Below are 13,486 nucleotides of genomic sequence, written 5' to 3'. Positions count from 1 at the left end.
GGGTAATTCAGACTTATCGAAAATTCTCATCTTTCAGAAGCAGGAGAGAACGTTTAGAGGAAGTCAAAAAATAAGAGATAATGGACCATACTGTACATGAATGTCACTATCTGTCAATCCTATCTCCTCTCTCCAAAACATACAGAATATACTAGGTTACCGAGACGCTCTCTACACAGAGACAGGGATCAGAACAAGATGCAGTTTTTGGTACATCTTACATTACAATTCGGATTCTATGCATCAATTGTTTGGCTTTTGGATGCAGAAGCTACATAATAAAACATTTTAAAAATTCTCATCCCAGAAGTACTCTCTTGTGTACCAGGATACGGTTTTGCACTACTTAGCTACTTATATACAAGTTCCTTATATACAAGAGAGGTGGCCTTGGGATTGGGCATATCCAGAGGCAGAAAATCACCTAGAGAAGAGTTTCTTAAAGGGATAGTCCGCCCCTAGACATCTTATCCCCTATCCCGCCGCTGGGAACCCATGTGATATTTCCTGCAGCACCCCCTGTCATCGCTTTGTGCCTGATGACAGGCAATACAGGGGCTGGAGCCTTGCATTGAGGGGGCGGGCCATGACATCATGGCCCTGCCCCTCATGATGTCACGACATGCAGCCTCAATGCAAGTCCATAGACTTGCATTGAGGGGGCGGGCCATGACATCATGAGGGGGTGGAGCCGTGATGTCACGGCCCACCCCCTCAATGCAAGTCTTTGGGAGGGGGCGTGACTTGCATTGAGGGTGCAGGTTGTGACGTCACGAGGGGGCAGAGCTGTTACGTCACAATACTCCGGCCCTTGTATCACCCGTCATCAGGCACGGAGCAAGCGTCGCTCCGTGCAGCAGATAACAGGGGGTGCCACAGGAGATATCAGCAGGACCCCCGCGATCAGACATCTTTTCCTCTTTCCTTTGAATAAGGGATAAGATGTCTAGGGGCGGAGTACCTCTTTAAGTCAAGAACTCAAGTATCCCCAAAACAGGTCATGTTTTAAGGATTCCCAATAAAGCCAAAGAAACCAAAGAAAATAAAGAAAACACATGTAGCATTTAGTAAGGCACCGACAAAAAATAAAATCACATGTACAATGTCAAGGACTGCAACAGATAAACACCCTCCCTATACACACAGTGGTTTACCTCACAATGGCCCTCATTTACTAAGAAAATCGGGTTGTAAGTCTATCTTGCTTTCTTACCCGACTGCTTTTTTCCCCTGGTATTTATTATTATGTCGCATCCTGTTTGTCGCACGTGGGTTTTGTTGGTTTTGGTTTCCAACTTTCCAACTGAGCTGTCGGGAAAAAATCCACAACAATACAACAAATTCGGGTTGGAAACCTTAATAAATACGTGGGAAAGCTCAGAAATGTCGAGTAACGTCCCTTTTTCGGGTTTGGGAGAATCCACATCGGGTCCGTCAGGAAAAAATGTCGCATCTTGTCGCAGACTGGTGCACGATGTCTGCGACATGGCGCAGACAAAGATGCGACAAAAAAAAACGACAAAAGAGGTCGGGTTTAGAATAGTAAATGAGGGCCAATGTCTTTATCCAGATTTACATGCAAAGGGAAAAGATCTACTGCATCCTGGACCCCCTTCACACCCTTTTCTTGTATTTAGCCTCTGCTATCAAGAGGAATCCATTTTGATTTTAGTATGGTGAGGTTGTCAATAAAAGAAAAATCGCTGCTATTTTGGGAACTGTGTAGTGATGTTATATATATATATATATATATATATATATATATATATATATGATTTTGGGCATTGTGTGTATTACCTGTGTACAGTAAGACCTTGTTAGATTCATTCTTGAGAGCCATTCTCTGTTTTTCTATGCCGTGTAAGGCCATGTCGGCTACCAAGAGAAAGGGTGTGACTATAAGAATAAACATGGAGATGTTTAGGGGTCCTTTAAGGCAACAAGGTAAAACTATACAAGTTTTGATTTGAAAGGGTACCAGACTCTCTAAAACTTCTGCCATATCCTATCTTCCTGTTAGAAGTTTTGATTGGCGGAGGTCTTGGTGCCAAGACCCCATGATCCCTAAAATAAATGGGCAGCAGCACTCAGTTTCGGCACCATTCGGCTCTGCTTCCTTTGTTAATCCGTACACCACATGCACCACTCAGAGAGCAGAGCGCTGCTGGAGAGAATTAAATGGGCACAGCACTCTGAGCACTGCTGTCTGTTGGTTTTAGAGATGGTGGGGGTCCCAGCACCAAAACTTCTGACATGTCACTAGGACATGCCAGAAGTTTCCTAAAGAGACAGGTACGGACTTCCGGTTCTGGCGCCATGCGGTGAGGATGCGCTGAGACCTCGCTCCTCTCCTGCTCTCCCTAAATAGGCCTAAATACCTGCATTCTCGGTGCCTATCACGGTATTCCTGTCGGGGGGTGAGGACGCTCGTTGCATGGAACGGTACCTGCTTCCGATGGGACAATACGACAAGAAGAGAACAGGTGGCCAAACTCCCCGAGCTAGCAGCCGCAACGACAGATCCAGCATGGCCTCCTCTCCCGCTTCCAGTAGAGCGGCTTCCCCGGCGCCTTCGATGTCTGGACTGATGGAGGCCGATGGAGCTAAGGAGCAACCGGGCATTGACTATGGGACACTAGCCGATGCTATGGCTGATCGCATCATGCCGCATGTCAAAGACACCCTGACGGAGAAGCTGAAGCCGGCCCTGCAGGAACTTCGGTCTGCACTTACCCAACATGGCGCCCGCATCTCGGCAGCGGAGGATAGGATCCAGACTGTGGAGGACGAGGTTATGACGTCTGGGCCCAAAGTGTCCTCCCTGTAGGCATAGTGCCGCCGCTTGTGGGAAAAGGTCGATGACCTAGAGAACAGGTCGCTGAGAAGTAATATAAGATTGGTCGGAGTTCCAGAATCGGTCCCTGCGGCGGACCTGTTGCATCTCTGCGAATTCCTATTCCCAAAGCACCTGGGGATGCCCCGGTCCTGCAAGGTCGAACGGGCGCACAGACTCGGCTCCGATCTTAGAGGGGATGCTGAATTGAGGAACTCTCAGGGCTCATCTGTCAGACCACGTCCCCGCCAGGTGATAGCTAAATATCTGGATTATTAGGACAAGGTAGCCGTGCTGCGGACATTTCGTCGCCGTAGAGAGGATCTAAACATTGGGGGGGCTAAGATACTCATATTTGGTGACTTCTCCACTGACGTTACTAAAAAGCGCAAGGCCATGTCCCCACTTTGCACTACTTTACACCGGAAACAGATCAGATTTGCCTTGCTGTATCCTGCTACTCTCAAAGTATTTTTCCCCGATGGCAAGTGTGCAACCTATGACTCCTATGAGGCGGCCAGCAGCGGATTGTCGGACATCTTGGATCACCCGCACAGCCGGGGCCTATTGCAGCGCACCTCCCCCTTTTCCGGAGCCGTGGCGGGGAGCAGCTCACCGCAGCCTCTAGATGCCAACCTGAATCCTGAAGCAGCTCCGTTCTAAGGCGTGGAATGTCAAACTCCTCCTCAGCTTAGGAAACTTTCTGAATCTGCTCTAACAGTCCCTATTTTGGAGGGCTGGGATGTGTTGCGGAGGGCTGTGTCAAACGAGGTATGGAGGGAGACTCAATTTAAGATAATGCATCACGCCACATATGGCTTTACACTACCTAGAACACCCGACAACCCTGACAGGTTAGAACATTGTCCGAACTGTGGGGAATTTAGATCGGACCTTATGCATGGTTTGTGGACTTGTAGCCTGACTCAGAGATTTTGGAAGACGGTGGTGTATCCTCTGATGCGTAGACTGCACATGTTTATCCCTCTGACTCCTAAGATAGCCCTTCTGCATGTGGCTCTGGAGGACTCGCCTCTACCCTTGCTATTACATACCCTTCTCTTGGTAGCCAAGAGATGCTTACTCTCTCACTGGTTAACACAAGTGATGCCCTCAGAGGCTGAGGTTCTTACCCAGATGACGAGCTACATGCATATGGATCATATTGAATTCTCAAGGACAAAAGACAAATTGGCAAAGGGTTTCTTTAGGAAGTGGGGCAAGTACGTATATAACCTTTTCTCTCTGATGAGGAGATTGTCAGCATTGTGACTCCATTGGAGACTCCATTCAGGGATACGGTGTGGTAGCTGTCTAGGTCTCTCTCGGGTGACTTGGGCAGGCTGCGGATAGCGGACTGATGTAAGGGGCTGGGCGAGGTATGGTGGTTTATGGACACTACCACAGGGTCTAGTATTGATCGCGTTGTAAATGGGGGTCCACCTCATTCATTCCCCTTCTTTCTTTTCTTTTGGCAGACACTCGAGTTTTGATCCTTTAGAGGCACTCATGTTACCCTTCGTTATTGGTTTTACGAGCTAAGGCTTTTGTTCTCCTAGTGATTTAGATCTGGGCTGAGGGGGTCTACCCCGAAGCTATGGGATTGCTTGTCTTGTGGGGTGTTATGTTGTCTATATTCTATGCTTTTGATTCAGCCAGATTCAGGGTATGCCCTGAGGCAGATGTTTGTAAAATTTTATAAAACCGTTAATAAAAAGATATTGAAAAAAAAAAAGAGACAGGTACAACTTCAAATATAAAGTAACAGTACTTAAAGCGTTACTACAGTCATGGCCATAAATGTTGGTACCCCTATAATTTTTTAATAAAAGGAAGTATTTCTCACAGAAAAGGATTGCAGTAACACATGTTTTGCTATAAACATGTTTATCCCCTTTGTGTGTATTGGAACAAAACCAAAAAAGGGAGGAAAAAAAGCAACTTAATATTTGGTTGCACACCCTTTGGAAAAAATAACTGAAATCAGTCGCTTCCTATAACTATCAATAAGCTTCTTACACCTCTCAGCCGGAATGTTGGACCACTCTTCCTTTGCATACTGCTCCAGGTCTCTCTTATTGGAAGGCGCCTTTTCCCAACAGCAATTTTAAGATCTCTCCACAGGTGTTCAATGGGATTTAGATCTGGACTTATTGCTGGCCACCTCAGAACTCTCCAGCACTTTGTTGCCATCCATTTCTGGGTGCTTTTTGATGTACGTGTGAGGTCATTGTCCTGCTGGAAGACGCAAACCCAGCTTTCTGACACTGGGCTGTACAGTGCGACCCAAAATCCGTTGGTAATCCTCAGATTTGATGATGCCTTGCACACATTGAAAGCACCCAGTGCCAGAGGCAGCAAAACAACCGCAAAACATCATTGTTTCATCATATTTCACTGTAGGTACTGTGTTCTTATCTTTGTAGGCCTCATTCCATTTTCGGTAAACAGTAGAATGATGTGTTTTACCAAAAAGCTCTATCTTGGTCTTATCTGTCCACAAGACATTTTCCCAGAAGGATTTTGGCTTACTCAAGTTCATTTTGGCAAAATGTAGTCTTGCTTTTTCATGTCTCTGTGTCAGCAGTGGGGTCCTCCTGGGTCTCCTGCCATAGCGTTTCATTTCATTTATATGTCGACGGATAGTTCACACTGGCACTGATGCTCCCTGAGCTTGCAGGACAACTTGAATATCTTTGGAACCTATTTGGGGCTGCGTATCCACCATCCGGACTATCCTGGGTTGACATCTTTCATCAATTTTTCTCTTCCGTCCATGTCCAGGGAGATTAGCTACATTGCCATGGGTTGCAAACTTTTTGATAATGTTGCGCACTGTAGACAAAGGCAAATCTAGATCTCGGGAGATGGACTTGTAACCTTGAGATTTTTAATATTTTTCCACAACTGTGGTTCTCAAGTCCTCAGACAGTTCTCTTCTCCTCTTTCTGTTGTCCATGCTTAGTGTGGCACACACAGACACACAATGCAAAGAATAAGTGAACTTCTCTCCTTTGTATCTGCTTTCAGGTGTGATTTTTATATTGCCCACACATGTTACTTGCCCCAGCTGAGTTTAAAGGAGCATCACATGCTTGAAACAATATTATTTATCCCAAATTTTTTGGAGTTTGGTGTGACATTATGTCCAATTTGCTTTTTTCCTCCCTTTTTTGGTTTAGTTCCAATACACACAAAGGGAATAAACATGTGTATAGCAAAACATGTGTTACTGCAATCCTTTTCTGTGAGAAATACTTAATTTTCTTGAAAAATTTCAGGGGTGCCAACATTTACGGCCATGACTGTATATTTTCAGCAGGCTGCTGGATATGGGTGACACTAAAAGCGCTGTCCCTTTGCCCGAGACTAGCCCAGACTGCCTGATATTCCATCAGGAAAGTCCCATAGACTTATTTGTATACATAGTTTTGCAATAGCTGAAGACACTGGAAAACACTGACCTAAAGGGTATAAGCATCTTTAATTATTTAATCTTTTTTTTTTTTTTTTTTTGTGGTACTGGACAGCAGGTGGGGACCCTTTAACCCCTTAAAGGGGAACTCTGGTGGGAAAATTTTTTTTTTCAAACCAACTGGTACCAGAAAGTTAAACAGATTTATAAATGACTTCCAAATCTTAATCCTTCCAGTACTTATCAGCTGCTGTATACTACAGAGAAAGTTCTTTCCAGTCTGATAACAGTGCTCTCTGCTGACACCTCTGTCCTTGTCAGGAACTGTACAGAGCGGGAGAGGTTTTCTATAGGGATATGCTTCTAATCTGGACAGTTCCTGACACGGACAGAAGTGTCAGCAGAGAGCACTGTTAGATTAAAAAGAACTACACAATTTTCTCCATAGTTTACAGCAGCTAATAAGTACTGGAAGGCTTCAGATTTTAAAATAGAAGTAATTTACAAATCTGTTTAACTTTCTGACACCAGTTGATTTGAAAGCATTTGTTTTCCACTTTTTTCCACCGGAGTTCCCATTTAACCCCTTAACCCCTTAAGGACCAAGGACGTACCGGTACGTCCTTGGTCCTGCTCTCCTGATATAACGCGGGGTTACACGGTAACCCCGCATCATATCACGGCGGGCCCGGCGTCATAGTGAAGCCGGGACCCGCCTCTAATAGCGCGCAGTGCCGATCGCGGCGCCGCGCGCTATTAACCCTTTAGCCGCGCGCTCAGAGCTGAGCCGCGCGGCTAAAACCGAAAGCGAAAGTTGCCGGTTAACTCAGTCGGGCTGTTCGGGATAGCCGCGGCGAAATCGCAGCATCCCGAACAGCTGACAGGACAGCGGGAGGGCCCCTACCTGCCTCCTCGCTGCCCGATCGCCGAATGACTGCTCAGTGCCTGAGATCCAGGCATGAGCAGTCATGCGGCAGAATCGTCGATCACTGGTTTCCTATGAGAAACCAGTGATCAATGATGAAGATCAGTGTGTGCAGTGTTATAGGTCCCTATAACACTGCAAAAAAAAAAGTGAAAAAAAAAGCGAATAAAGATCATTTAACTCCTCCCCTATTAAAAGTTTGAATCACCCCCTTTTCCCATAAAAAAAAAAACACAGTGTAAATAAAAATAAACATATATGGTATCACAGCATGCGGAAATGTCCGAATTATAAAAATCTATCCTTAATTAAACCGCTCGGTCAATGGCGTGCACGCAAAAAAATTCCAAAGTCCAAAATAGTGCATTTTTGGTCACTTTTTATATCATTTAAAAATGAATAAAAAGCGATCAATAAGTCCTATCAATGCAAAAATTATATCGTTAAAAACTTCAGACCACGGCGCAAAAAATGAGCCCTCATACCGCCCCATACATGGAAGAATAAAATAGTTATAGGGGTCAGAAGATGACAATTTTAAACGTATTAATTTTCCTGCATGTAGTTATGATTTTTTACAGAAGTCTGACAAAATCAAACCTATATAAGTAGGGTATCATTTTAATCATATGGACCTACAGAATAAAGATAAGGTGTCATTTTTACAGAAAAATGTACTACGTAGAAACGGAAGCCCCCAAAAGTTACAAAACAGCGTTTTTTTTTCAATTTTGTCGCACAATGATTTTTTTTTCCGTTTCACCGTAGATTTTTGGGCAAAATGACTGACGTCATTACTAAGTAGAATTGGTGGTGCAAAAATAAGCCATCATATGGATTTTTAGGTGCAAAATTGAAAGAGTTATGATTTTTTAAAGGCAAGGAGCAAAAAACGAAAATGCAAAAACGGAAAAAACCCCGATCCTTAAGGGGTTAAGGATCACAGTTTTTTTTCGTTTTTGCACGTTCGTATTTTCCACCTCACCTTCTAAAAATCAGAACGCTTTCAATTTTGCACCCATATAAGGGCTTATTTTTTGCGCCACCAATCGTACTTTGTAATGACATCATTCATTCCACCCAAAAAATTATGGCGAAACCAGAAAAAAATCATTTGTGGGGCAAAACTGAAATTTTGTAATTTTTGGGGGGCTTCTGATTCTACGCAATGCACTTTTCAGTAAAAATTACACCATATATTTATTCTGTAGGTCGATATGGTTACAATGATATTAAATTTATATAGGATAGCAACCGGGACCCAGCAGGTACGAAGCACACTCAGCTCCTGAGCACGCTTCACATAATGGGAGCCGGTCATGGATGTAAATATACGTCCGTGGTTCTTAAGGCGTTAAGGAAACAGACCATTTTATTTTTGCATTTTCGTTTTTTTCTTCCTCGCCTTCTAAAAATCATAACTCTTTTATATTTTCATTCACAGACAAAGATGAGGGCTTGTTTTTTGTGTGACCAATTGTCCTTTTAAATTACACTCATTTTACCATAAAATGTACGGCAAAACAAAAAAATATTATTTGTGTGGGGAAATTGAAAAGAAAACCGCAATTTAGCAAATTTTGGAATGTTTCCTTTTCACGCTGTACACTTAACGGTAAAATAGACATGTTTTCTTTATTCTGTGGGTCAATACAATAAAAATGATACCAATAACTACATACTTTTCTATTATTGTAAAACGTAACCAAATTAGTCCGTTTAAAATCCCTCTCTCATTTTTCTGTATACATGGCTGTATGAAGGCTCATTTTTGCGCCGTGATCTGAACATCTACACCACATTTGTGCATATGAAACTTTTAAATCGCTTTTTATTACTATTTATTTATTTTTATTTTTTGGGGAATGTGATGTGACAAAAGAGCAGCAATTTTGGACTTTTTTTTAATGTTCACTGTACGGGATCATAAACATTATATTTTGATGAACTGGACATTTACACACGTGGCGATACCCCACTTTTGGGGGTAAAATGGGGGTAAAAAGGGAAGATTTACATTTTTGTTGAAGGAGGGTATTTTTCATATATATATATATATATATATATATATATATATATATGTATATATATATTTTTTTTACACTTTTTATGTCCCCCATAAGGGACTATTTATAGCAATCAATTGAATGCTAATACTGTTCAGTGCTATGCATGCATCCAATATAATGCCTGCATTGCCGCAGATGCCTTGATCTGTATTGATCACGGCATCTAAGGGATTAATGGCAGACATCAGCGTGATCGCTGATGTCGGCCATTACCGGCAGGTCCCTGGCTGCTGATAGCAGTCGGGACCTGCGACGCATGATGCGAGCACCAGTCCGGTGCTCGCATCATGTGCAGGATGTAAATGTACGTCCTAGTTCTTTATGTACCAGGACGTAAATTTACATCCTGTGTTGTTAAAGGGAACCAATCATCAGATTTTACCCTATATAAGCGCCCAGGGATGGTGAGTATTTGAACTTATAAATTAGTCCTCGCCGGCCTCGCAAGTAGTCCCCTGGGCTGGGAGATCCTCTTATCTAGTCCCGTTACTTTGGCTGGCAGCGACACCCCCCTCAGCTTGATTGACAGGCTGCATCATCACTCTGCTCCATCTGTTCAGTGAGCAGAGCGGTGGGGAGCTGTTTATAAGTTCATATCTTCACCATCCCTGGGGGCAGGAGTGTCCCCCGGGAATGGTGAGGATAAAGATTTTACCCTATATAATGCTTTGCTAAGCAAGTAAAATCTGATGATTGGTTCCCTTTAAGGGGTTAAATAAACAGTCCCACAACAAGAAAGAAACTTGGCAAATCAACTAATTCAAAACCAAGCCAGGTTGTATAGTGTCCAAATTAAGACAGAATTGACCGAATAGCAATGCTCACTGTTACTAAGCGATAATGTTAAGTCCTTAACATTCAAAACTTGCCAAAAATAAACAGGGCAATGTGCTTTGGTATTCACCTTTATTCGTTTAATAGGGAAACATCCGTGCTTGAAGTACAAGTCAGACAACATACAGCAGGGGGGGGGGGGTGCTTTTCTGGGTAACGGTGCTAAGAGTGAAACTCGCATTACAAGCACTGATGTTTCTCTATTAGACAAATAAATATGAATACCAAGCAAGAAATACGTTGGTGAGTTGCTGGGAGTTGTAGTTTTGCAACAGCTGGAGGCACACTGTATGGAAAACACTGCGTTAGGTAGCTGGTTGTTGGCCTATGGCTAGTCTGACTCTTTCATACACACATTCACGCTCAGCTCAGTTGAACAAGTGTAAACAAGACACAGAACTATAGTAATGTGGTGTGTATAGAATTATTAGAACTGGTATAGGGGAAAAAAAGAAAACAGAAAAAAAAATCAAATATAGAGACGGATAGATATGAGATAGAAAGATTAGATAGATCTGGTTACCGCAGTCTTATGCGTGTGTGTAGACCTCTTCATTATTTTTTCTTTTCTTTTTATTTTTTTTCAATTTTTCTTTTTGGATGTGCTGCTTCTATGTGAACTTTAGATAGATAGGTAGTTGATATATACAGCCGATAGATGATAGATACAGTAGATAAAGTAGATAGATAGATAGATAGGTAGGAGATAGATATGAGATAGATATTAGATAGATCAGATAGATAGATAGATATGAGATAGATATATAGATAGATCATATAGATAGATATGAGATAGATAGATAGATAGATAGATCTGGTTACCGCAGTCTTATGCATGTGTGCAGACCTCTTCATTATTTTTTCTTTTCTATTTTTTTTTTTCTTCAATTTTTCTTTTTTGGATGTGCAGCTTCTATGTGGACTTTAGATAGATAGATAGATAGGTAGCTGATATATACAGCAGATATATGATAGATACAGTAGATAAAGGAGATAGATAGATAACAACAAAGACGTGGTCTCAAATGGCTGGAGGTGCTCAACCCAACATGCAGTTGTGCATATACAGTGGTCCCTCAACATGCGATGGTAATTCGTTCCAAACGAGCCATCGTTTGTGGAATCCATCGTATGTTGAGGGATTCGTGCAATGTAAAGTATAGGAAGCTGTACTCACCTGTCCCGCCGCTTCGGACCGCATCCCGCCGCTCCCGATGGTGTCCCCGTTGCTCCCGATGGTGTCCCCGGGCCTCTGCTGGGCTCTCCTGGTCTTCTCCGGTCCTCCGCTGTCTTCTCCTGTCCTCCGCTGTCTTCCGCAAGGCCTTACTGGGCCTACGTAGTGTCGTCATTACGCCGCTGCGTACGTCGTTCCTATTGGATGACGGGACGGCGTACGCAGCTTCGTATTGACGTCACCGGAGAGGGCCGAGAAGACCCGAAGGGCACCCCGGAGCATCGTGGAGGGGTAAGTAATACTTACCGCACCACATGGGGAACATTAAGCTGCTATCCGGCAGCAGCTTAAGCATTTTGCGCTGCCAGATAGCACTTAATGCGATTGCCCTGACATAAAAAAGCATCGTATGTCGATGCTGACATCGACATACGATGGCCTCTGAGAGGCCATCGTATGTCGATTTGATCATATGTCGGGGCCATCGCATGTCGGGGGGTCACTGTATACTGGGGGAGCAGATCCTGCCCCTGTGGTCTGTTGCTAAGGGCGATCCCCAGCATAAAAATGCATACAATGGAGGATGCCTGCAACAGACTACAAGTGCCACAATGGCATCCTACACCAGATAAACGGTGTGGATGTGTACAAATTAGAATAATACAGAAATATGGGTGCACTACTGTGGGAGATGTGAACAATGACATTGGCTAACCCTCAACACTGATGTTAAAACTGAGACATTAGCCAGTATATCCTTGTATGAAGGAAATACCTGAGCCCGCACACCAACGCCAAGGTTTCTCAAGTGGCACGGGACCTAACACTAACCTACCTGTGCATGATAAGCAAAACCAGGGGCCAGTGGGCAATTACAACAGCATTAGGCCGACTCACAGCCTCCTCCTAGGTACCATTCAGCGTGGCTGGGCACACATACAATGGGAGGAGGGAGGCAGACTACAAGCCCCACCTAAGTTGGCTGATATAATTGCAGGTATGTCCTTCATACAAGGATATACTGGCTAATGTCTCAATTTTAACATCAGTGTTGAGAGTTAGCCAATGTCATTGTTACATCTACCACAGTAGTGCACCTACATTCCTGTATTATTATAATTGTTACACATCCACAGCGTCTATCCTCCATTGTATGCATTTTTATGCTGGGGATCGCCCCTAGCAACAGACCACAAGGGCAGGATCTGCTCCCCCAGCATAAATGCACAACTGCATTTGGGGTTGAGCACCCCCAGCCGTTTGAGACCACGTCTTTGTTGTTGTTTAAACTATATACTTGGAGGTGTGTAAACTCCACATCTAATGAGCCTTGAACATCTTCCAGGTAGCATGAAGGTTCACATGTGAGGCCAGCAGCTATATCAGCCAACTTGGATGGGGCTTGTAGTCTGCCTCCCTCCTCCCATTGTATGTGTGCCCAGCCACACTGGATGGTACCTGGGAGGAGATTGTGAGTCAGCCTAATGCTGCTGTAATTGCCCACTCGCCCCTGGATTTGCTTATCTGGGACAGGTAGGTTAGTGTTAGGTCCTGTGCCACTTGAGAAACCTTGGCATGGTCTGCGGGCTCAGGTATGTCCTTCATACAAGGATATACTGGCTAATGTCTCAATTTTAACATCAGTGTTGAGGGTTAGCCAATGTCATTGTTTACATCTACCACAGTAGTGCACCACAATTCCTGTATTAGGGTACGTTCACACGTGCAGATTTTCTCAGCGTATTCCGCTGCGGATCCGCCGCTGAAGGACCTCCTATATGCTGCCTTTATATGTGCCTGCTCGGAGCGGCAATATGCTGCTACGAGCAGACACACTCCGATGTGCCAGTTGCCGCGCGCATGCGCAGTATACTCGCACATCAAGGCAGCTCTCGGCCTAGCTCATTGAGCAGGGGAAGCAGCCGCGATGTGTGCGAGTACACCGCGCATGCGCGGCGACTCGCACATCCCAGTGTGTCTGCTCGGAGCTGCGTATTTCCGCTCCGAGCAGACACATTTAAGGGCACCATACAGAGGGCCTTCAGCGGTGGATCTGCAGCGTAAAATACGCTGTAAATCAGCACATGCGAACTTACCCTAAGATAGATAGATAGGTAGCTGATATATACAGCAGATAGATAATAGATACAGGAGATAGATAGATAGATAGATAGATAGATAGATAGGTATTTAATATATACAGCAGATAGATAATAGATACAGTAGATAAAGGAGA

This window comes from Hyla sarda, chromosome 2, assembly GCF_029499605.1.
Source record: "Hyla sarda isolate aHylSar1 chromosome 2, aHylSar1.hap1, whole genome shotgun sequence".
NCBI classification, from domain to species: domain Eukaryota; kingdom Metazoa; phylum Chordata; class Amphibia; order Anura; family Hylidae; genus Hyla; species Hyla sarda.
Note: the sequence above shows the minus strand (reverse complement) of the source record.